This window comes from Giraffa tippelskirchi, chromosome 11 (genome assembly GCF_054371585.1).
Source record: "Giraffa tippelskirchi isolate mGirTip1 chromosome 11, T2T-mGirTip1v1.2.pri, whole genome shotgun sequence".
Classification (NCBI taxonomy): domain Eukaryota; kingdom Metazoa; phylum Chordata; class Mammalia; order Artiodactyla; family Giraffidae; genus Giraffa; species Giraffa tippelskirchi.
In genome coordinates, this window is record NC_137285.1 from 144523173 (window position 1) to 144544376 (window position 21204).

The following is a 21204-nucleotide window of genomic DNA, read 5'->3' on the forward strand; positions in this document are numbered from 1 at the left end:
TTCTGGGAAAACCTGAGCCAACTTTTAGGCCAACCCAATAGTATTGTATTACTTACTATCAGTTGATAAAGAAAATGCAGGTAATGATGAAGGTTCAGAAGTATCCTTATCTGGCAGGATCTAGTCGAGGAGCTGCTTTCTGGAATATTGGGCTACAAAACACCCAAAGGAAGCTCAACCTTGGGCCCTTCCCAGGGCAACTATCCAGTGTTAGTGTTAGTCTCTGAGTTGTGTCCAGACTCTGCAACTCCATGGACTGTAACTCACCAGCCTCCTCTGTCCTTGAAATTGTCCAGGCAAGAATACTGGAGTGGGTAGCCGTTCCCTTCTCCAGGGGATCCTCCCGACCCAGGGATTGAACCCCGGTCTCCTGCATTGCAGGCAGATTCTTTACCATCTGAGCCACTAGGGAAGCCCAACTACTAAGAATCCACCTCTTTTCCTGCAGAGGGTGGGAGAGGGAGCACAGGCCATCCCTTTCTCCCAGCTCCCAGCCAGCAGCATTCCTGGGGGTGGAGGAAGACCTTGGCAGGCAGGCCCTTGGGCCTGGTGCTGAAAACTCTCAGAAAGACTGGCCAGTGTCTGTGGGTAAGCTAGTTGGAGGCAGAAAAAGAGAAGGGGTAGGGGTGGGGAGGATCCTGTAACTGGTCCAGGCTCTGGAGGGTCAAAATCATATTCATCAAAGCTCTAAAGAGTGTTCCAAGGATTTGCAAATTTATTTCTATGAAGATCATTGCAAAGATAAACAAATTCAATCACACTCAGTTGTACATTTAATGAACTGTCATTTTGGGGGAAATGATTGCAAATTACATATAAAAAGAGACAATTCAGAGAAAAAAAATCAGGGAGGCAATGATTAAACATTTATAATGCAGACTGCCTTGGAAAGGCTGGGTTGGGAGGTCAAGATGTCTTCTGGGGAAAGGATCTAACCCGACTAGCATTGGTTCAGCCAGCCATCCACACATGAGGTGCACCTTGACTGAGCATTCATTATATGCCAGGGGTTTTCCAGGAGACTCCCACAGCTACTCCAATTTACAATAGTAAATTGTATTTACAATTCCCAACTAGAAATGCATCAGTTCACTGAGACTTAGAGAGTTTTGAAATGGTCAGTTCAAGGTGGTACAGGTAGAAAGTGCCACCCATGTCCCCTGAGCACTGATTCTGCCAGGTGCCGAAGGCCGGCAGATGAGCAAGGCAGGGCCCCAGTACTTGAGAGGCTCACAGTCTAATCAGCCATAAATTTATAAGTGTCAGGAGCAAAAGCCCATCTCTTTTAGTGATTTCGAATTCTTTTCAAGTGAAGGACACTTTCTCCTTGAAATCTTAATGTGAGACACCAGCGTGCAAAACAGAGGAAAAGGGACCTTGCTTCTGGCCAAAGCCTGGAGGGAGATGTCCTTCCCTCTTCCATGATCTTTAGGAGCAGGAACTGCCAGCCTGAACAGAAACCCACTGAAACCCTAAGCAGCTCATGTTACAGATGGGAACACTGAGGCCCAGAGAGGGAAGGGAACTGTCAAGATGGGCAGGACTGGACTTGGCTCCATGGACTCGTGTTTTGGGGCTCCTGGCTCTGCCTTAGTGCCCCCAGGATGCCAATGTGTGGCTGCTCACTCCAGGTGTCCTGTGCCCAGTGACTGCAGCACAGTACTCAGGTTGCCCGACTGGTCACACTCTGTGAGTTTGGGGCTTTCATGCCAATTCAACATTGTTTACAGTGACAGAGAAAAATAATGTCTAAGAATCCTTTGGAGGAGAGGTGAGTATTTTCAGAAGAACCATTTGTACTAGACCCTCAAACACCAGGCGAGTAGAAAGAGCCCTGACCTCGAAGTCAGGAGGCTTCATTCAATGCCCAGTTCTCTGACCATGAGTGGTAGCTAGTCCGTGGTTCTTCCTCACTTTTCCCATCTATAAAATGAGTGGTTGGATTACAGGGAATTCTCCACAAGATTGCTGCCAGGGTGGGCAAGTGGGGAATCTAGAACCTTCCCTGCCAGGCCACTTCTGGGTTTATGACAAGCATAGATGTGAGAATGGACCATAAAGAAGGCTGAGAGCTGAAGAATTGATGCTTTTGAATTGTGGTGCTGGAGAAGACTCTTGAGAGTCCCTTGGAAAGCAAGGAGCTCAAACCCATCAATCCTAAAGGAAATCAACCCTGAATATTCTTTGGAAAGACTGATGCTGAAGCTGAAGCTCCAATACTTTGGCCACCTGATGTGAAGAGCCTACCCATTAGAAAAGACCCTGATGCTGGGAAAGATTGAAGGCAGGAGGAGAAGGGGAAGGCAGAGGATGAGATGGTTAGATGGCATCAGTGACATAGCGGACGTGAATTTGAGGAAACTCTGGGAGACAGTGAAGGACACAGAAGCCTGGTGTGCTGCAATCCATGGGGTGACAAAGAGTCAAACATGACTTAGTAACTGAACAACAACAAACTCCAGTCTGTCTGCAGTGGCCTTAACACCACCTTCACTCCTTCCTGGGGACTGCTAACCCTTCCCCACAATCCCCCCACCCCACACACAACATTTTCTCCCTTACTGGCCTCACCCCAACCCACGCCCTCTCCTTGGTGAAGCCATCTCCCTCTCTGTCTTCCAACAAGCCACAATCTTAGCTCCTTCCTTGCTTTCATCAAAGAATGATCTCAAAAAGGACCCTAGAAGCCATCTGCCCTGGCCCCTTTGGTGCAGGAGGCAACACCGAGGCCAGACAAGGCAGGACTTCCCCAGGGCCATCCTGTGAGAAGGAACAAGTCCGGCTCTCTGGAACCCAGATCACTTTCTCTTGTCCAGGACTAAACTCTTGCGGTTCCTGACTTTTGCCAAAAGGTACTTTTTGCCTAAAAAATTTAGAATTGGGTTTCCCGATTATGGGGCATCAAAGATTCTCAAGGAAACTTTACGGGGGCCTTTAATACCCCAATGGACCTCCCGGGGAGGAGGGGTGGACGTCCCTTTCCAACTCTCAGTCCTTTTGATCTAGAGTCTTGGTTTATTGCTGCTGTGTCCTTAACACTTTTTTTTCCTTGTTAATCTTTCTTTTTCAGAGACAGAGGGGCCTCTGGCTCCACACCTTCCCTAGGCATCAGTATCTTGTCGGATTTTTTTTTTTTACTGTGGTTAAATATACATTGCTAGAATTTAATAACACTATTTTATTTTCACTGTATTCATTTTTATGGTTACTTCCTATTTATAGTAGCGTGATGCCCGTTTTCCATTTATGGTAATGATATAACATTTCTTTGTGAAAACAAGCACATTTAAGTTTTAAAAAAAAAGGGGAGAGAGCAATACAACAAACAAACAAAAAATCCAAGAGTTGATTTAAAGGAAGCTATTAAGCCAATGGTTCTGTCTGGGGTGCAGATATGGCCAGATTCTCCACGGAGGCAGGAGAAGGGCTGAGGTCTGGGAAACTCTGCCTTGGAACCAGAGCTGTCCTCCCAGCTGGGTGTCCAAATGTCCAAATGGCCTGCTCGGTCCTCCTCTCACTGGGCTCCCTTCTCCTGCTTCGCCCTGCCTGCTTCTGCCAACCCCCCGGACCCTCAGCAACTCCACCCCTCCCTCCTGGTGCCTCTGGCCCCCACCTCCTAGGCCCCCAGCACCCTCATGGTAGGTTCACGCTTTCTTCCTCTTTAAATTTATGTGGCGCCTCGCATCCAAGGAGGCCCACACAGCCGGCCTCTTCCAAGAGCATTCCAGAAACACAGAGCCTATGGGGTTTCTCAGTGCAAAGGGTCAGCCTCTCCCCCAACCCTGTTTTGGCAGCTGAAGGGGTGAATGTGGAGCCTGAAGCCCTTTCAAGGGTTCTTTGTCCTTGTTTTACAGAAACTGCACTAGTAAAGATTTTTCTTCCCTTGGGTTAGGCATTGCTCACTCTGAGTCCATTTAAAAACTATGGATCCACGTTTTTTTTTCTCCCAGTCACTCCTCTAAGGTATTAGCCTCAGTGAAATAGTTGAAAGGACCAGACATGTTCCAAGTCCTTAGAAGGATGTATCCTTTTCCTGGAATGTGGGCAAGGAAAGGCAGCGGCTTCCTGCCCCTTGCAAACACTGCCCGGTGGCCTGGCATCACCAGCATTCCTATCCAAGGCTGGGGTAGCTTCAACTCCTATCAGTCACTCACTGGTTAGTGCGAATCAGTTGACCAAGGGGCCTCCCGCAGAGCTCGAGCGCGTTTGAATGTCCAGGCAGCCAGACACCGGGTGTGGACGCTTCAGAACTGGGACTCAAAACATTGTTGCCCAGGGAAAAAGAGTGGGCAACCCAGGCCCCCTCTCCTCTGGGGAGTTAGGGGGCACTTTCACTTGGGCTATATAGTCTGCTTTGGTCGGCTTGCTTGCCCATTTTGTCTGGGGCAGGCGGTGGGTTAGCTATTTCACAGAAAAGGTTCAGAGGTTAAATGTCTCGGTGAAGTCTGTGCCAGTGGCTGGAGGGGCCTGTGGCTGAGGCAGCGGCACAAAGATGAACAGATAAGCCCTGAGATGGGGACACAGGTCTGGCCTCTTGAAATCAAGTCGTTTGCATCTGGTCTGGGATCTGCACCCCCCAGCTCCCCTGGACCACCCGCCCTACCTGCAGCAACCCCTCCAGGGGTCTCTGTTAAGGACAGTAGTCCAAAGCAGCGCAGGGAGAGTGAATCCCCCTGGCTTTCAACAGGTCCTTCCAGGGCAGCGGGAAGCCGAGGAACGAGGTCCACACGGAGGATCATCCCGCTCCCAGCCCTGAGGTCCGGTCAGGGACGTGGAGGGGGCAGCGTGGAAGTTTCCCTGGAACACATCCCCTGTCTAGGGTACCCCTCCCCCCACAACCCCCAGCGGATCTCCTGAATTCGGACGAACCAAGGGCGGGGAGGTAGGCAGGAGGGAAGGAAGGGGAGAAGGGCAGAGGGAGGCCCCAGGGGCCCCCGAGGCGAGGCCGGGATGCCGTCCAGAAGGCAGGGACCGAGGCCGGGAGGGAGCGAGGGGGGCCGGCCCGCCGGAGGAGACGTGCCTTCACGGCAGCGGTGGCGGCAGCGGCGGCTGGAGACTGAAGGGGAGGAGGTTCGGGGAGGGGAGGGCGCGCGGGCGAGAGCGAGGGAGGGACAGAGCGGCGGCGGGGAGGTGGGGCCGGCGGGCGGGCGGCTGCAGCTGCCGCCGGCGACTCCGGGGCTCCAGGCTGCGGGGCGGACGCAGCGCCGAGCGAGCCACTGCGGAGCCGCGCGAGGCCGCCCGAGCCCCGAGCCCTGAGCCTCGACCGAGCGCCGCGGCCGCCGCCGCCGCCTCGCGCCAGTCGGTCCCCGGACGCGCCGCCGCCGCCGCCGCCACCGCCAGGAAGGCAGCGGGCGCCGAGCAAGTTGCGAGCGCGCCTCTCCGCCCGGGGGAAAGTTTCCCCCGCGGCCGCCGACGCGAGTTGGCGCGGGGTCCGGCCGCTGCGGCTGGAAGGTAGGGGCCCCGCACCTCCGCGCCCTCCGCGCGCCCTCCGCGCGCTCCGCCGCCGTGACCCCCGGGGACTTGGGGACCCAAGCGCGCCCCCCACCCCCACCCCGGCGCGTTGGGGGTGGGGTGGGGGAACTCCCAGGAAGGTCCTGGGGAAGCCCGGGAACCGAGTTCTACTTTGGCTATAGACTGGGGAAGCGGCGGGGAAGACGTGCTCGCCCGCATCCGCGCTCCGAACCCGCCGAGGGCCGGCAGCGTCCCCCGGGGACAGGTGCAGCGCGGCCCGGCGCTCCGGGCCGGGTGAGTGGGGCGCGCCTGCAGAACGGCGCGGGGCGGGGGGCAGGTGTGGTTACGGGGTCGAGGGGCTCGGCGAGGGCTGAGTCCCGAGGGGAGGGGCTGCGCGCCACGCCGCTCTCTAAGGGGACGGGGAGGGGGCGCAGGCAGGGACTAGGGGCCAGGAGCGAGGATCAGGGCTATGGCGATTGCCCGGCCCAGCGGGGCCACTGAGGGCCGGCCGCCTGCGGGGTCCCTGGGAGCGGGGCGGGGCGGGGGCGCCACGCTTTCCTTTAGGGTGGGGGGTCCCCCTTAACTCCGAACGCGGTGTGTGCGGTTTGGGGAAGCCGAGACTCTGGTAGGTGCTTGGTGGATCCGAAACTCGAGCACATCCAGATTTAGGGGCGCAGCGGGAGAACGCTTGGAGGGTTGGCGGGCGCGGGTGGGTTCGCGCCGGCTCGGCGTCCCGGCCGGCTTGAGGGGAGCTAGCTCCCGCCAGGGGGCGCCATTCTCTGGCCCTTTCACCCCTAGAAAGGCGAGTTCTGGTTCCAGCGAGACAAACGCACGGAAGTCCAGGACCTACAGACCGCAACCACAGACCACCCCACAACGCACGAGGGACCCCCCTGAGGAGCACCGCACCCTAGCCGGAATGGGGCAGGGGGTCGGAGTGTGAAGCTAGGGTGCCCCCAGTTATAACTGTGCATTGGAAAGCTTGGCTTTCAGGAGCTGGTTTTTCTTGGGCCACCGGGCAGGATGTCTGGGTGAATAAAAAAAATTCACCCCCAGAAAAGCAAAAAGGAGGGGAACTTTACATTAACAGCAAATCAGTGTGAAGTGATTGGATGGGAGAATTAACTTTCTGAGGTTTCTGTGGAGCCTGAAACCTAAACGGCTGAACGCACCCTTTTTGTGAAAGTTGTACCTTTGTTCCACGGATCTGGCCAGATCCCTTTCTGGTGTGGGTGGGTTGAGGGTCTTGGGGTGGATCCTTTCTCTGGGCACAGGGTGGGGTTGATGGGGGCGCCTTAAAGACTTTAGCAGTCCGGTGGTAAATTTCTCAGTCAACAAGAGCCCCTCCTCTTGGGGTCTGGAGTCCACAGGCCACATTCATCCCGTCGTTTCACAATTATTGGTGGAAACCTGCTGTGCGTCCCGCTGTGGGACCTCAGGGCCCCTTTGTGTTGAATCTGTGAGCCTGTGCTAAGGCCTTGGAAAGCAGAAAACTGCTGACTTCTATGAAAAGCATCATCTTTGTCATGTGTGGGTCTGTTCGACATTGAAGGGACACTAAAGGGACTGTGGTCTCATCTTTCTCTAATTCTCTCCCTCCTCCCGGCACCCTGAGTGAGCACAACTGAACAAATCTAAGGATGTGCAGTGGCCTCATAGCGGCCGGTGGAAGTTTTCATCTTTCGGCTCCAAACAGTGGCTCATTGGGCAGCCCCCCCGCCTTCCTCTCATGTCCCCAGAGTTCCCTGCAAAGGTGATGGAAACGGGGTGGTCCTTGAAAGAGAGCTGAGGTTCTTGCTTTGGGTGTAGCAAATGTTTTTTATTGGATGTTCTCAAATTGCTGTAGGACAAAGTTGCCATGAAGAAAGAGCAGCATGGTTTTTATTTTGAATAGAGGAGAACATGAAGGGAGGAGACAGAGGAAGGGGTGGAGAGGCCTGCTGTCTCTGGGTTTGTCTTCAAGATGTTCCATGGGGCCAGAAAACAAAAGGAGTTGTTTTGTTTGTGTTCAGTTTTGTTTTTTATGACTCGTTTTTCTGCAGAGGGAAGCCTGCCCGGAATAGCCCTGCCCTGGGAACCTGGGAGTGAGCAGGGGGCCCCCAGAGGGCTGGCAGGTCTGCATTCTACCCATCCTCCCTGCCCCCCGCTTCACACCCAACCTGCCCCCAAAAGAGGAGGGGATTGAGACTCCAAGGGCAGCTGACGTCCATGTCTGAGTACCATGTGTGAACTCAGTCTGCTCCCTGGGAAACTCTAAGATCTCTGATCCAGTAGAATTTCAGGTCCCCTGTTCAACAGTCCCCAGATGCATCCAAATGGCAGACCTCTGGGGTATCTTTACCCAGCCCGAGGCTGAAATGGCAGTATATGGGTGAAAGTTCTGGGCCACTTTTTAGAGGAATCGGTTCATCTAGAGTAGGAGTTAGGACACCTTGGGTTGATCCAGCAAAAACTGCTCCCCTGCCTCCTTTTAAAACTGCCTCATCAGCTTGGAAACAGCTCCCTGAATTACTGAATGAGTTTTTAGTGGTCTGGGGCTGGGGTGGGGTTGGGGGAGACAGAATGGGGATGGAGGACAGGGTAAACCTGTAAGATGAGGGTGTCGGCCCAGGAGATTCTGAGGGGGCCTTGCAACTTAAAGTCAGCAGAGTCTGACATTTCAGGGCGCTAGGCAGCCCTGTCTGTCTTCTGTCCAGTGGGGGGCACCTCTCCTGGCCATGTCTTGCTCCGCTCTGCCCCTGTGCAGCAAAGTGAACCAGGAGCCTGTCAGCCATCAGACTGTGGTTTGGGGACAGAGAGGGTTGAATAGAGGAGGTGACCAGTTCTGTTGGTGACTGTTGGTGACCAGTTCCTGCTGGGCTCCTCATTTCTGCCTGCAAGCTTGTCCGCTACATTTCTCTGGATGTCTGTCCAGCTTTCACTGTCTCTTTTCCTGAGAAGAGCAAATGGTGGCCCCTCTTAGGGACCCCTCCTTCCAGAGGGCTGCTTTTCTGATCTGTTTCATCAGCCATTGAGAAGGAAAACCAGGAACCTTTGTTCATGCTCAGCTGGGACACAGCCCAGGGAGGGGCCCTTTGGAAGCCAGCACTTTGGTCCCCCAGAGCAGATGATGGATTGGTGGGTATTTTCGCAATCTGATGCTGTTAAGTAACCCGCCAGCCTGGGCTCCTCCTGCTGCACGGGCTGCCACCTTGGACCTGCATCAGCGCTCTACCCTGGGTGGTTGGGGGATAGAGTGTGCTGATAATGAAACGCTGATTAAGAAGAGAGGGAGAGAGAGAGATGAGCCCCAGTGTCTGCAACTGGCAAAGCAGATCTTTCATCTCGGCACTTGTCATCTTAAGATCCAGCCCTTGCCCCTTGTTGGTACCCAGGACTACTGGCTTAATTAGTAATTAAACCACTTGGAGATGAGCAAAACCATGTGTGCCAGTCATATGCATGTGTGTACTTACTGATTGGCAACAGGATTCAATGGAAAGGTCACTGGACCAGCTGGATCAGGAGTAAGGAGACCTGTGTTCTAGCCCCAATTCTGTTACACCTGGAGCTGTGGGACCTCGAGTGAGTCACTACCCCTGTCTCAGTTTCCCCATCTTTAGACGCAGCATGGTGAGGCAGTTGGGCTGCTTGGGTTTGAATGTCAGCTTTCTTCTACTTACTAGCCGTGTGACCTTAGGCCATTCAACCTCTGGTGCCTCAGTTTCCTGATCTGTAAAATGGGAGTATTATTAAATACTCCCTCAGATTGTTGTGAAACGTCAACAAGATAAAACATGTGAAACACTTAGCACTGTGCCAGGAAGGTAGTAAATGCTCAACAAACATTCAGTGTCATCACTGTCATTATTATTACTTCTACTGTCGCTGTTATTATGAAATGGGGGGAGTCAACATTGATCCTTTCCAGCTCTGATATTTTGCGGCATGGTATATGTGTGTGTGTGTCTGCTTTTGAGATAGAAGACTAAGGTGAATATTTTTGTTGCTTGTTTTCTTTTTTCTTCCTTTCCCTGCCTCACTGGAGGGACTCCTGAGTTAAGATCTTGTGCATGTTCTCACGATAGCCCCATCCTTGTGGCAGGAAGCCCAATGTGACGTCACTGAAAATATCCTGCTTTCTGGCACTTGAGGGATGATATTTCATCAGCTAGTAGATGCCCATCCTTTGTCTCCCACCCTTAACTATAGTACGAAGACCATATGTGCAGATAATGAGTTTAAGCTGATAAACAACTCCCAGTTCAGTTCAGTTGCTCAGTCATGTCCGACTCTTTGCGACCCCATGAATTGCAGCACGCCAGGCCTCTCTGTCCATCACCAACTCCCGGAGTCTACCCAACATTCACCCAAATAAAAGGCCATCCTCCTAGAAGACTCTTTCGACTTTAAAATAAATAATCTGGCTCCTCGGCTGCATTGCACTATGTCTGGTTGGCCCTGCTTCCCTCTCAGTGTTCTGCCCCTTGGTCTGTTGCACGGACGTGGGCTGGCCCAGACCCGTGGTCTGGGCTATGTCAGCCTTCCTGGCGAGGCAGCCTCTAGCGGCACCGCGGCCTCATCTCCCTCCAGCAGAGGCTGTTCTCTGAGCCATTCCAGCGATGATCTTCACGATGGCAGATGTTTGGGGAGTGCTTACCGTTGGCCAGGACCTAGACAATGCTTCATCTCACCTCCAACCCTGAAAGCTGGTTCAGATATCACCCCCATTTCACAGATTTGAATGTAGGGCTCAGAAAAAGCAAGACAGTAAGTGGGGGGGGGACTGGAATTAGACCCTAGGTCGATCTGTTTCTCCCTTTTGTGCTTGAAACCATTCTGTGATGTTTCTCTCCCATCAAAACTGCCTGTGGAGCCCCAAAGCCCAGGAAAGATTTCCCTGAGATATGATCAGGCCCCCTTCTCCCTGCTTTTGCCCATCTTCCAGGCTCATAGTGCTTTCCGAGATGCTCTTTTTTCATCCTGCGCTGATTACTCAGCCATCCTGGGGACGCTGAGAGGTAGGAGTTTTTTGGGACAAGGTTGCTTACAGGAAGGGGACGATCTCATTCAGCCACAGAAAGTTGTAGTTGACAGAGGACGCGTGTTGGAGTCACAGGTGTGAACGTGCTTCGTGTGCCTGCCGTTTACTGGCTCTCTGGCCTTGGTTCCCAGTGTTAAGTGAAGTAACACCAGCAACCACAGCAGATGACCCCAAACTCTCAGTGACTGAACCTTGTGGGTTCAGCTCTCACTCTGGCTACTCGTCTAACGTGGATCTCTGCCCCACACGATCACTTAGGGACCCAGGCAGATGGTGGCTCCACCGTCGCTGTGGCTGCACATCCTGGGTGATGTGGCATCCATGGTTACTGCAGAAGGAGAGGAGAGTGATGGAGAAGGAAAAGACCCAGGAAGACTCCACTGCCTCAGCTGGAGGTGACACACGTCACTTCAGCTCTGGTGCATCGGTCAGAACTGCACTAACTCCTTACATTTCTATTTCCTGGATAGAGTACTTTGAGGATTCACCGAGATGATGCATTTGAAGCTTCTAGCATAGACCTGGCACGTAGTCGGTTCTTAAAACATGGATGTTTCCTTTCCTTGATGATCCTTGATGTGCATTGATCTTAAGAGATTACAGACCGTGTACCTGGAAACGATCTCTGGGCAGATGATGTAGTGCCCATAATACACTGGAGAGAGGCTGGGCTCGGAGAGGCCAAGGGACTGGCTCGTGAACACACAGCAAGGGTGCAGAGCCAGGCCCTTGACCTCCACCCCAGAGCTCCCAGGCCTCCTTTGCCTTACTGAAATTTGCTGCTCTGAGAACTTCTTCCAAGACCCTCCAGAGCCTACTTCTTCTTCTGTCTCCTCTTCCCATGCCCTAATGGGGAAGAGCTCTGTGTTCATCTGTGTGCGCAAGGGGCAGGGGGAGAGGAGGCTGGGGGAGGCTGCAGGAACTATCTGGAAGCTGAGGTTGTAGCCCTGGGGCATGAGAAGGCTTGGTTGTAAATACTCATAGTGAAAGCCATAGGCATTTGGACCCTACATACATTGCTTTTGGAACTGCTGTGCATTCAAGCTTTGGGGTACCCCCCAAATGACACAGAAGATTACCTGGGTTTCCTGTCCCATCTCTGCAGCCTCCTTCTTCCCCTTTCACTGCTTGTGGAATTGAGCAAGTAAAGAGAGGGGGTCTGATGAGACTTCCCACCCTTGTTTTTCTGAGAACAGTAAGATGGTCAAACTTAGGTTCGAATCCTGACTCCTCTGCTTAGCATGAGTGCATCTTTCTGAGCCTCAGTTTTCTCCTCTGTAAAACGGAAATAATGTAGAAAGCTATAAAGCTAATTAAGCGCCTGGCACTTAGTAGGTGTCAGGATGTTTGCGCATTGCTCCTCGCCCACTTGAGTTAGAAGGGAGCAACGCCTCTGGCCATTGGCCAGCATCTGAGGCGAGGCTCCAAGTGCTCCCCGCCTCCCCAGCATCCTCCCCCCCACGCACACACTCATTTTTCACTCCCGTCTCTTGGAAGGAGAGGCTCTGGGCTCCCATCCTGGGTGGCCTCAGGCTGGGCTCTCGTGTTGAACTAACACGGCTTCCATTTGAAATGGGAGAAGAATTTGGAGCCCCTGCCTTTGGATTTAGGCCCGTCTTTTCATGTCTAATTACCAATGTGGGCGCGGGGCCTGGGGGTGCCGCTGAGAGAGGCCCCCTCTCTTGGTGCCGCCTCTCCGGCTGGGACAGATTGCCGTGTTCTCGCTGGCCAAGAGCGCCTGAGCCTCCTGGGGGCGCGGCAGCCCGCCGCCACCTGCTGCCTGACATACAGGGCTCCCTCCCCAGGGCGAGCCCAGGGTACTCATTTTGTCTGCTGTTTAGCCCCCAGGGGAATGAGGGGCTCCTCCAGCCAAAATATAAACACCCCTAAGATAATGGGGATTTACTGTCCCCCTTGCAAAAGACCTCCCAGGAATAGCTGGTGGACCGGACACTTGGGTGGAAGGGTCTTTGGGAAGGTTTGGCTCCTCAAGACAGGATTCAGAGGTGGCCTGTGTCCCCCTGAGTAGAGGGGACGAACGATTGTTCCTGGGGGCACAGAGAGACTGGCCTCCCAGTGCAGCTGCCACCAAGATGCCTGTGGCTTCTCTGAGAATCAGTGATGGGGGGCAAGCCAGTTAGGCTATGAGTCAGGCACTGTGAGGTCCCTAAACACATCTCATTCGCTCCTGCCCCCAGACGTCAGCTGCTGCAGCCCCTCCCCGCTAAACACGGGGGCAGAGCTTTGGACCAGCTCAAGAGCCCGATGAGGCTGCATTGGTTTCCTAGGGCTGCAGTGATAAACGCCCTACACTGGGAGCTTCAAACCACAGACATTCATCCTCTCACAGTTTTGGGGGCTCAAAGTCCAACATCAAGGTGTCAGCAGGGCTCTAGGGGAGGGTCCTTCCTTGCTCATGGTGGCTGTTGGCAGTTGTTGGTGTTCCTTGGCTGGTAGACTCATCACTCCAGTCTCCTCTTCTGGCATCACAAGGTGTTCTTTCTGTGTCTGTCTTTGCTCCTCTTATGAGGACTCCAGTCATATTGGATTAGAGCCTAATCACCTCATCTCAACTCAATGACATTGGCAAAGACCCTGTTTTCAAATAAGGTCACGGACCAGCGGTTAGGATGTCAACACAGCTTTGGGGGGCACACAGTTCAATCCATAACAGGTGGGTATGTTATCACTCAAGGTCATTCAACTATACAATTAGTAATTGGTAATCTCTGTACATCTCAGTCTTCTTATCAATAAAGTGAGGATTTACACCCACTTCATGGCCTAGTTATAAGCATCAGAAGAGTCAGTGTCTGCATCAGACATACTCTGTCCACCACTGGCATTTGTCAGATACAGTTTTCCATATTTGTTCCCTCCCAACAGACTTGGAGGGGCTTCCCAGGTGGCACTAGTGGTGAAGACCCTGCCTGCCAATGCAGAAGACATAAGAGACATGGTTTCAATCCCTGGGTTGGGAAGATCCCCTAGACAAGGAAATGGCAACCCACTCCAGTATTCTTGCTTGGAGAATCCCATGGACAGAGGAGCCTGGTGGGCTACAGTCCGTGGGGTCACAAAGAGTTGGACGAGTCTGAAGCAACTTAGCATGTAGCACACAACAGGCTTGGAAGGATGTTGGGTGTTCAATATGGGCTTAAGAAACATCAATGCAAGTGAATTGTAACTAATTGCAGATAGGATGTTTGCTAGAAAGAATGATTTGAAAGGATTGCAGGAAAGGCACCATTTACTTTTTTTTTTTTTTGACCTGTCTTTCTAGGGGGGTGAGGTGCCTGTTGTCTCCATCTCCTCTCAGGCTAAGAATGTCTGGTCCTGATAAATTATCCTTGCTGTTTATCCTAGGTTCACCTTCAGCACCAGAGATCACTATGATGTTAGCAAGTTGGGTTCCTCTTCCCCGGGGGCAGTGTCCCGGCTTCTCTGCACGAGAAGGGGGCCTAGGACAGACTAGCTGAGGCTCCCAGCCCCCGAGCCCATCCCACAGGGACCCTGTAGGGTTTGGAGGCTCAGCTGTGGGAGGCTGAGGTTCAGATACACAGCTGCATCCCATGCATTGAAAGCAGAAGAGGCAACACGCCATGCATGGTTAGGCGTTCTGAGCATAAGGGCCCTGGTTCAAGTCCCAGTTCAGCCACAGTCCATGACTTTCGATGGCCTTTAGCCAAATACTTAAGTTCTCTGTACCACCATAAGGTGTTTTTTTTTTTTTTTAATTGAGGTCTAATTGACATAAAACATATTACTTTCAGATGTACCACATAATTATCCAATTTTTGTATGTTTTGTGAAATGATCACCGTCATAAATGATCACCGTTTTATGAAGAAAAAATAAGATTAAAATGCATAAATGTATCTTTTAGGATTGAATGTGGCACTTCAAAAGTGTTCAAGGAATGTTGGAATTAATCTAATTATTTTATTTATGATGTGTTTTCCTCAGTGGGATAAGGGCAGAGACGTGTCTGTCTCATTCTCCATGGAGCCCACAGCATGTGTAACTCAGTGCCAGGACAGAATAGATGGATGTTCATAGGTGTTCATACATGATGAATGACTGAGTGAATTCTTAGAGCTTCTTTGGGATCTCATCCTTCTTTGCTGTGTACTAAGGCCTCTACCGGTAACCCCCTTAGGTGCAGACACTGGGGACAGTATGGGGACAAACCCAGCAGGGAGCCAGGGGTGCCGGGACAGACTCATGAAAGACAGTTATATGTGGGGGCTGGGGCAGCAAAGGCCTCCGCATGGAAGTAAGTACAAGTTAAAGCTTGGGGGATGAGGAGGAGCTGGGGAAGAGGAGCCTGGAAGGTTGTGGGTTCCAGGAAACAGGCTGTGTGGTGGCCCGCTGGGGAGAGCCATGTTCACAGCTTCCGGTTCCCCGAGACTCATGGGGGGAACAGACGCCCACACGCTGCTGCACAGAAGGCCAGTCCTGCTCCGGTATTGTTACCTAGCCGGTGTACCTCACTCGAGATGGCTGGATCTGTGAAATGCAGGCTGGATCAGAGGCTCCTCATTCCATTTACAGACAGTTAACTCTCAGATTCCCGTTCCTCCCTACTGCCTTAAAAGTAAAATTCAATTTACTGACGTTCAACCTGCATGCTTTGTTAGGGGAAACATCTGTTGTGTAATGTGATCATGCGAGACATGTTGCACTCTTTTGGAAACCCTTCCATAGGTTCTCACTTGCGTTTATTTTAGTGTATCTGCTGCCGGAGCGAGCACCTCACTTGCGTTTCTAAGACTTTCTGGCAACCTCTGCCCCCTCTGCCACCCAAGCCTACCACCCTCTGCTCCAGCCTACTGCCACCTGGCTTCCTTCTCTTGCTCCTACCTGCACAGGGCCACTCTGAATGCTCTTCCCCAATCACTACAATCTTTTGCTCCTTCTTTAGCTACCCAATTCCCCTTTATCCTTTGGATCCCATCACTTCCTCCAGGAAGCCCTCCTTGACTTCCAAGTGGGCCAAATTTCTCACCCTTTGGCTCTGATGGCTCCATTGTGCTGTGTGCTTAGTCCCTCACTCGTGTCCGACTCTTTATGACCCCATGGACTATAGCCCAGCAGGCTCCTCTGTCCCTGGGGATTCTCCAGGCAAGTACACTGGAGTGGGTTGCCATGCTTCCTCCAGGGAATCTTCCCAACCCAGGGATAGAACCCAGGTATTCCTCATTGCAGGCAGATTGTTTACCATCTGAGCCACCAGGGAAGCCCATGAATACTGGAGTGGGTAGCCTATCCCGTCTCCAGGGGATATTCCTGACCCAGGGATTGAACCAGGGTCTCCTGCATTGCAGGTGGATTCTTTACCAGCTGAGCTACCAGGGAAGCCCCAATGGCTCCACTATCCTCTTCTTAACAGGAAGTTTGTCAAAATTGGGTGACTATTGACTTGTCTGTGTGATTATTTAACTTCCATCTCCCCATTCTATTGTGTCCCCTGGAAGGCAGGGACCCTGTCAGCCTTGGCTCATCCCTGGATCCCAGGTACCTGGCAGGTGCTCACAAAATGCCTTCCTCCATTTTTACCCTTTGCAGACCAGTCTTTTTCAGGTTGTTTTGGGTAATGAGTGTAGCTAACATGTATTGATCAGTTTCAGTGTGCCAGGCACTTACGAGCCCTATCTCATCCAAAGGGATGGTCTGCATTCCCAACTCTATCACTCACCAGCTCTGCAGCATTGGGCAAGTTACTCAGCCTCTTTGTTCATCACTTTCTTGTCCATAAAATGGGACTAAAAATAATACCTAATTTATTGGGTTGTTGCGAGCACTAAGTAAGTTAATTCTTATCAAGTTTATTTTTCACAGTTTTGGGTAGAAGGGTAGAAGTTCACGATCAAGGTGTTGGCAGACTCAGTTTCTTCTGAGGTCTCTCTCCTAGGCTTGCAGCAGGCTGTCTTCTCATTGGGTCCTCTGTACCTCTGGTGTCCCCTGGGGGTCCAAATCTCTTTTTATAAGGGCATGAGTTGAATTGGATTGTGACCCACCCTAAAAGCCTCGCTTTAATTTGATCATCTCTTTAAAGACCCAGCATCGCATGGTCTGTTCCCTGGCTCTGCTCCTCTGTGGGACACCAAGGTCTCCTCTGTTGGAGCCAGTTCATGTCTTATCAGCCAGAGTGGGAGGAAATCAGGATCCACGGGTCTTAGAGGCCTCTCACCTGGCCCTTTGCTCCCCTCCAGTCCTTAATTCCTTTGTTTGACAGCATCTGCCAAACCTCTAAGGGCACTGGGACCTATGGTACTGCAGGTGGACTGAGAGGGAGGCCACGGGCCCGGGGAGGTGAAAAGGAAGTGGAGGGTTCTAGGAAGTCAGGGGGATCATTGATTCTGGGTTTTTCTCCCTTTCTATAGTTCTTTTCTTTTTTTTACTTTCCAGAAGCTCTTTGAAATGAATCACTCTTTATTGGTAAAAGACCAAAGGAAAAAATAATCAGAATAAACATAGTAAGAGAGTATAGAAATACAACAAACGCAGATTCAGTGGAAACCGAGTCTTAAGCCCATCTCCTTACCCAGAACCACTGTGAGCGACCCCCTACTCTGCTGAACTGTTTGCCCAGTAAATGAGCACAGCTGTGTATATGGTGCCTGTTATTCCTATATATGGTAGGTCCCTCATGTATGAAGGAGTTGCATTTCCAAGAAGACGTTCGTAAGTCCAGTTTGTAAGTCCAACAAAGTTAGGTACCCAGCTAACACAGTCTGCTATATAGTACTGCACTGTAACAGGTTTATAATACTTTTCACACAAATGATACATAAAAACAAACACAATAAATAAATAAAACATTTTTAATCTTTCAGTACAGTACCTTGAAGAGTATAGTAGTACCAGTATAACAGCTGGCACCCAGGGGCACGTTTGCATTGTTGAATGTTTGCAGCTTGAAGGGAGGGGACTTACTTCCCCTGGAGGCATTTCACCCTTTCTACTTTGCATCTTGCATTTTTTCATTTGTTCTGTGTTAGCATGTACGTTTCTGCCTTGATCTAGATGGGGGTCTCCAAAAACATACCCTGAGCAAGGATTTGGGTACAAGGAGTTTATGTATGGTGAGGTTGTCCCAGACAGGTGAGTGGGCAGGGAGGGGAGGAGAGCCAATCAAAGATGTGCTAACAGGCTGCCTCCTGCTGTGGGCAACCAGGGCCCCGTCCCACTGGGGACCCTCCCAGAGACTGTGTGGAGCACCCCTCAGACTTGGCCCAGCAAGTGGTCACCAACTTCCATCTGTCACTGGTTGAGGGTGGCTCCTGGGGACATCAGCTTCTGGAAGCTTCCAGCCTGCCTTCAAGCCAAGAGACTGAATGGGGGTGCTTGAGTAGGGGCTCCTGGAGTCAGCGGAACTGTCCCCAAAGGCGTAGGGAGCCTCCAGAGTGGACCACGGGGCAGGGTAGAGGCACGGCTCCTGTGTCAGTTACTTGCCGTGTCATCTTGGGATGGCTGCCTGGTATACCCCTGTGTGGACCCCATGATGCCTTTGCTGGATTCCCCGCTGCTGAACTGAGTTTCTTTTCTGGGACACACCTCTTTCTCGCTGCTCCTCCAAGCAGAGAATCTGTGGTGACCACCTCCTGTGGAGTGGCCAGCCTGGGTCAGTGGCCATCTTCTCTTTCCATGGTTTCTGGGTCCTCTCTGGCCTCTTCCTGGCCCCTGCCCATCCCCACGTAGTCCCTACAGATGTCATTTTGACCCTTTCATCTCATGGGGCCGGGAGCCTGGCCTAGTGGGGTCTCTGGAAGACCCTGGGCCCCTTTGGAGAGCATTTGTGAGAGAGGGGTTAGCAGGTCACTCCAGAGAGTGGTTTCCACCTTCCTCCAGGGTTGGACGAGGACGTCCACTGGCAGATCAAAAGACTTTTTGTTGTTGTTTTATTTTCCTTTCCAGCGGCTTCTTGCTGGGGAAGCAGGCTGCAGAGCCAAGGCAAACAGAGCCACCTCTGAGGCCGCTGCTGCTGTTTCTGTGAGGCTGAGGAGATAGAGGTCAGGTTGCAGGGGCTGAGGAGGGGCTGGAGCAGGGGCCACGAGTGGTGGCTCTCCCCGGGGGGGCCCTTCCCTCCTCTGAGCCCAGAGACCAAACAAGGACTATGGGGGCCAAGCTCAGAGGCTGGGACGGGCTCACGGAGGCCTGGGAATTGGGTAGGGGCACCAAGAGGGCTGAGGAGAGCATGGCAACCCACTCCAGTATTCCAGTATTCTTGCTTGGAGAATCGCCATGGACAGAGGAGCCTGGTGGGCTACAGTCCATGGGGTCGCAGAGTCAGACATGACTGAAGCGACTTAACATGCACGTGCCAAGAGGGCTGGACTAGACCCAACCCCTGAATTGCCATCCGTACCGTTGCTCCCCAGCTGAGGAGGTGGGGCAGGCCCTGGACTGGGAGTCCAGACAGTCAGAACCTAGACCTGACCCTGTTTGGGCTGCAACCAGCTGCAGATCTCTGACATCACAGCCACACCCTGGGGCGCACTGGCTGCTGGTCCTCCAGGTCTCCTCTGACTCCAGAATCTCCCCTAGTGTCTCCAACAGGGACTACAACCGAAAGGCCTCAAATCCCCTGGAGAAAAGCGCTCAGGAAGCCAAGGCGTGGTTGTTGATGGAAGCGGGGGTGTTGTTTAAATAAATTAAAAGTGCAAGAGGAAAATCCATCAGCATTATTCTCAATAGCGGGGATGATAAGCCTAACATTTCCTCCCTTTCATTTGATCATTTTCCCTTCTCAAAATAGTTCGGAGAAAGAAAATGTCTGATGATTTGCCACACAATAAGCTCAAATAAATATACTCTTTAAAAAAAAAAGTAGTTGCTATGTAATTAAATTGAAATAATAGGCGATTTTTGTTTCTAAGTAGCCCTACCACTCATAAAGGTCTATTCAAACCTGTTGGAGAGGTGCATGTGTGTGTGTGTGTGTGCAAAGGAAGTAAAAAAGATCTCTGTTAAGGAATCTTTAGGCAAAGCAATAATAATGATAACAATATATTTAAATAAAGTTCTGTGCATGTCTGCTGGGGAGAAATGTACGGGATTAAAATTAAATGCTCTTCTAGAAGGAAGAGTTCCAGAGGCAGTTGTAGAGCCCGGGTGGTATTTGAGTAGGGACATAAATAAGTACGGGGGAATTCTGGCTTCTGAATTCCACACTTCAAATCCTGACTGTTCAAATCCTCACCAGCTACATGGCCTTGGCACGTTTCTTATCCTAATGAACCTCAGTTTCCTCATCTGGAAAGAAGGGGACAGTACAAGCTGCACCCACCTGGTGCTGTGTGTGGCATGACCTTCCACACTGGTTCTCTTTCCTCCCCTTTCCATCCCAGAAGCACAGCAGAATTTTTCCATGTATCCATCAGACACCCATGTATATGATCTCATTTGATGCCCAACAGTCCGATGGGGGTGAGATTTTTAATCCTTGCTTTATGGAAGGGAAACTTGAGGTGCTAAGATAACGGAATTCCATAGATCACCCGGTTGTTTGGAGTGGTATGAGAAACTGGAAGGGTTTCTCTGAACCATTGCAAGGCCCCGGCCTTTTCCATTGCAAGAGCATCCTTGCCTGGGAGATATGTTGAATGCAGAAAAGGGTTCCTGGTGTTGCGTGGCATAGACATTCATTCATTCTTTCTTTCTTCCATTGTGTGTCCAGTCAGCTCTCTGCATCCACAGATTTTGCATCGGTGGATTCAACCAACTGTGGATTGAAAATATTCAAAAATAAAATTTCAGAAAGTTCCAAAACAAGCAAAACTTGAATTTGCCACACTCTAGCAACTATTTTGGAGAAGGAAATGGCAACCCACTCCAGTGTTCTTGCCTGGAGAATCCCAGGGATGGCAGAGCCTAGTGGGCTGCCGTCGATGGGGTTGCACAGAGTCGGACACGACTGAAGCGACTTAGCAGCAGCAGCAGCAGCAACTATTTGGGCTGCCCCGGTGGCTCAGTGGTAAAGAATCCACCTGCCAGTGCAGAAGATGCAAGAGACGTAGTTTCGATCCCTGAGTTGGGAAGATCCCCTGGAGCAGGAGGTGGTAAACCACTCCACTATTCTTGCTTGGAAAATTCCATGGACCGCGGAGCAAAGAGTCGGACAGGACTGAGCAACTGAGAGAGAGAGAGAGAAAGCAACTATTTACATAGCGTTTACATTTGGTGGTTCAGATGGTAAAGAATCTGCCTATAGTGCAGGAGACTGAGATTCCATCCCTGGGTTGGGAAGATTCCCTGGCAACCCACTCCAGTATTCTTGCCTGAAGTATTCCATGGACAGAGGAGCTTGAGGGCTACAGTCTATGGAGTTGCAAAAAGTCGAACATGACTGAGCAACTAATACTTTCACTTTTCCCTTCGGGTATTATAAGCAATAAGATGATGTCAAGGATACAGAAGGATGGGTGTAGGTTATATGTAACTACCACACCATTTTATATGCGGGATCAGTGGATTTTGCTATCCATGGAGGTCCTGTAACCAATCTCGAGAGATGACTGTACTAGACTTTTACTGAAGATTTGAGGTGGAGGGTGCTACAGCCAGAAGGTGTATAACCACCCCGTTCAACACTGGTCTTGAAGCCCCTGAACCATACCCACCATGAGGAATTCTCTCCTGGGCCCCTGACTCAGGCTGCACCCTCTTGCTTACCCCTCTCATGTCTCAACCTTCGCCCCTGTCTCAGGCCCCCTCTGTCCCTCCCT

The 21204-nt window shown here is 51.7% G+C and overlaps 1 protein-coding gene across 7 annotated transcripts in view; it reads left to right on the forward strand.

The window, feature by feature from the left end:
- Positions 1-5112: 5112 nt before the first annotated feature.
- The window catches only part of TSPAN18 (tetraspanin 18), a 195194-nt gene continuing 179102 nt past the window's right edge, over positions 5113-21204 (forward strand). For 4 of the 7 annotated variants that reach the window (XM_081545882.1, XM_081545884.1, XM_081545880.1 and 1 more), the window contains exon 1: positions 5114-5451. The gene's annotated coding sequence lies outside the window, so the exon portion shown is untranslated. Of the gene's footprint in view, positions 5452-5633; positions 5746-21204 lie in introns of all 7 variants that reach the window. The other 3 variants (XM_081545885.1, XM_081545886.1, XM_081545887.1) reach the window with 3 other exon arrangements.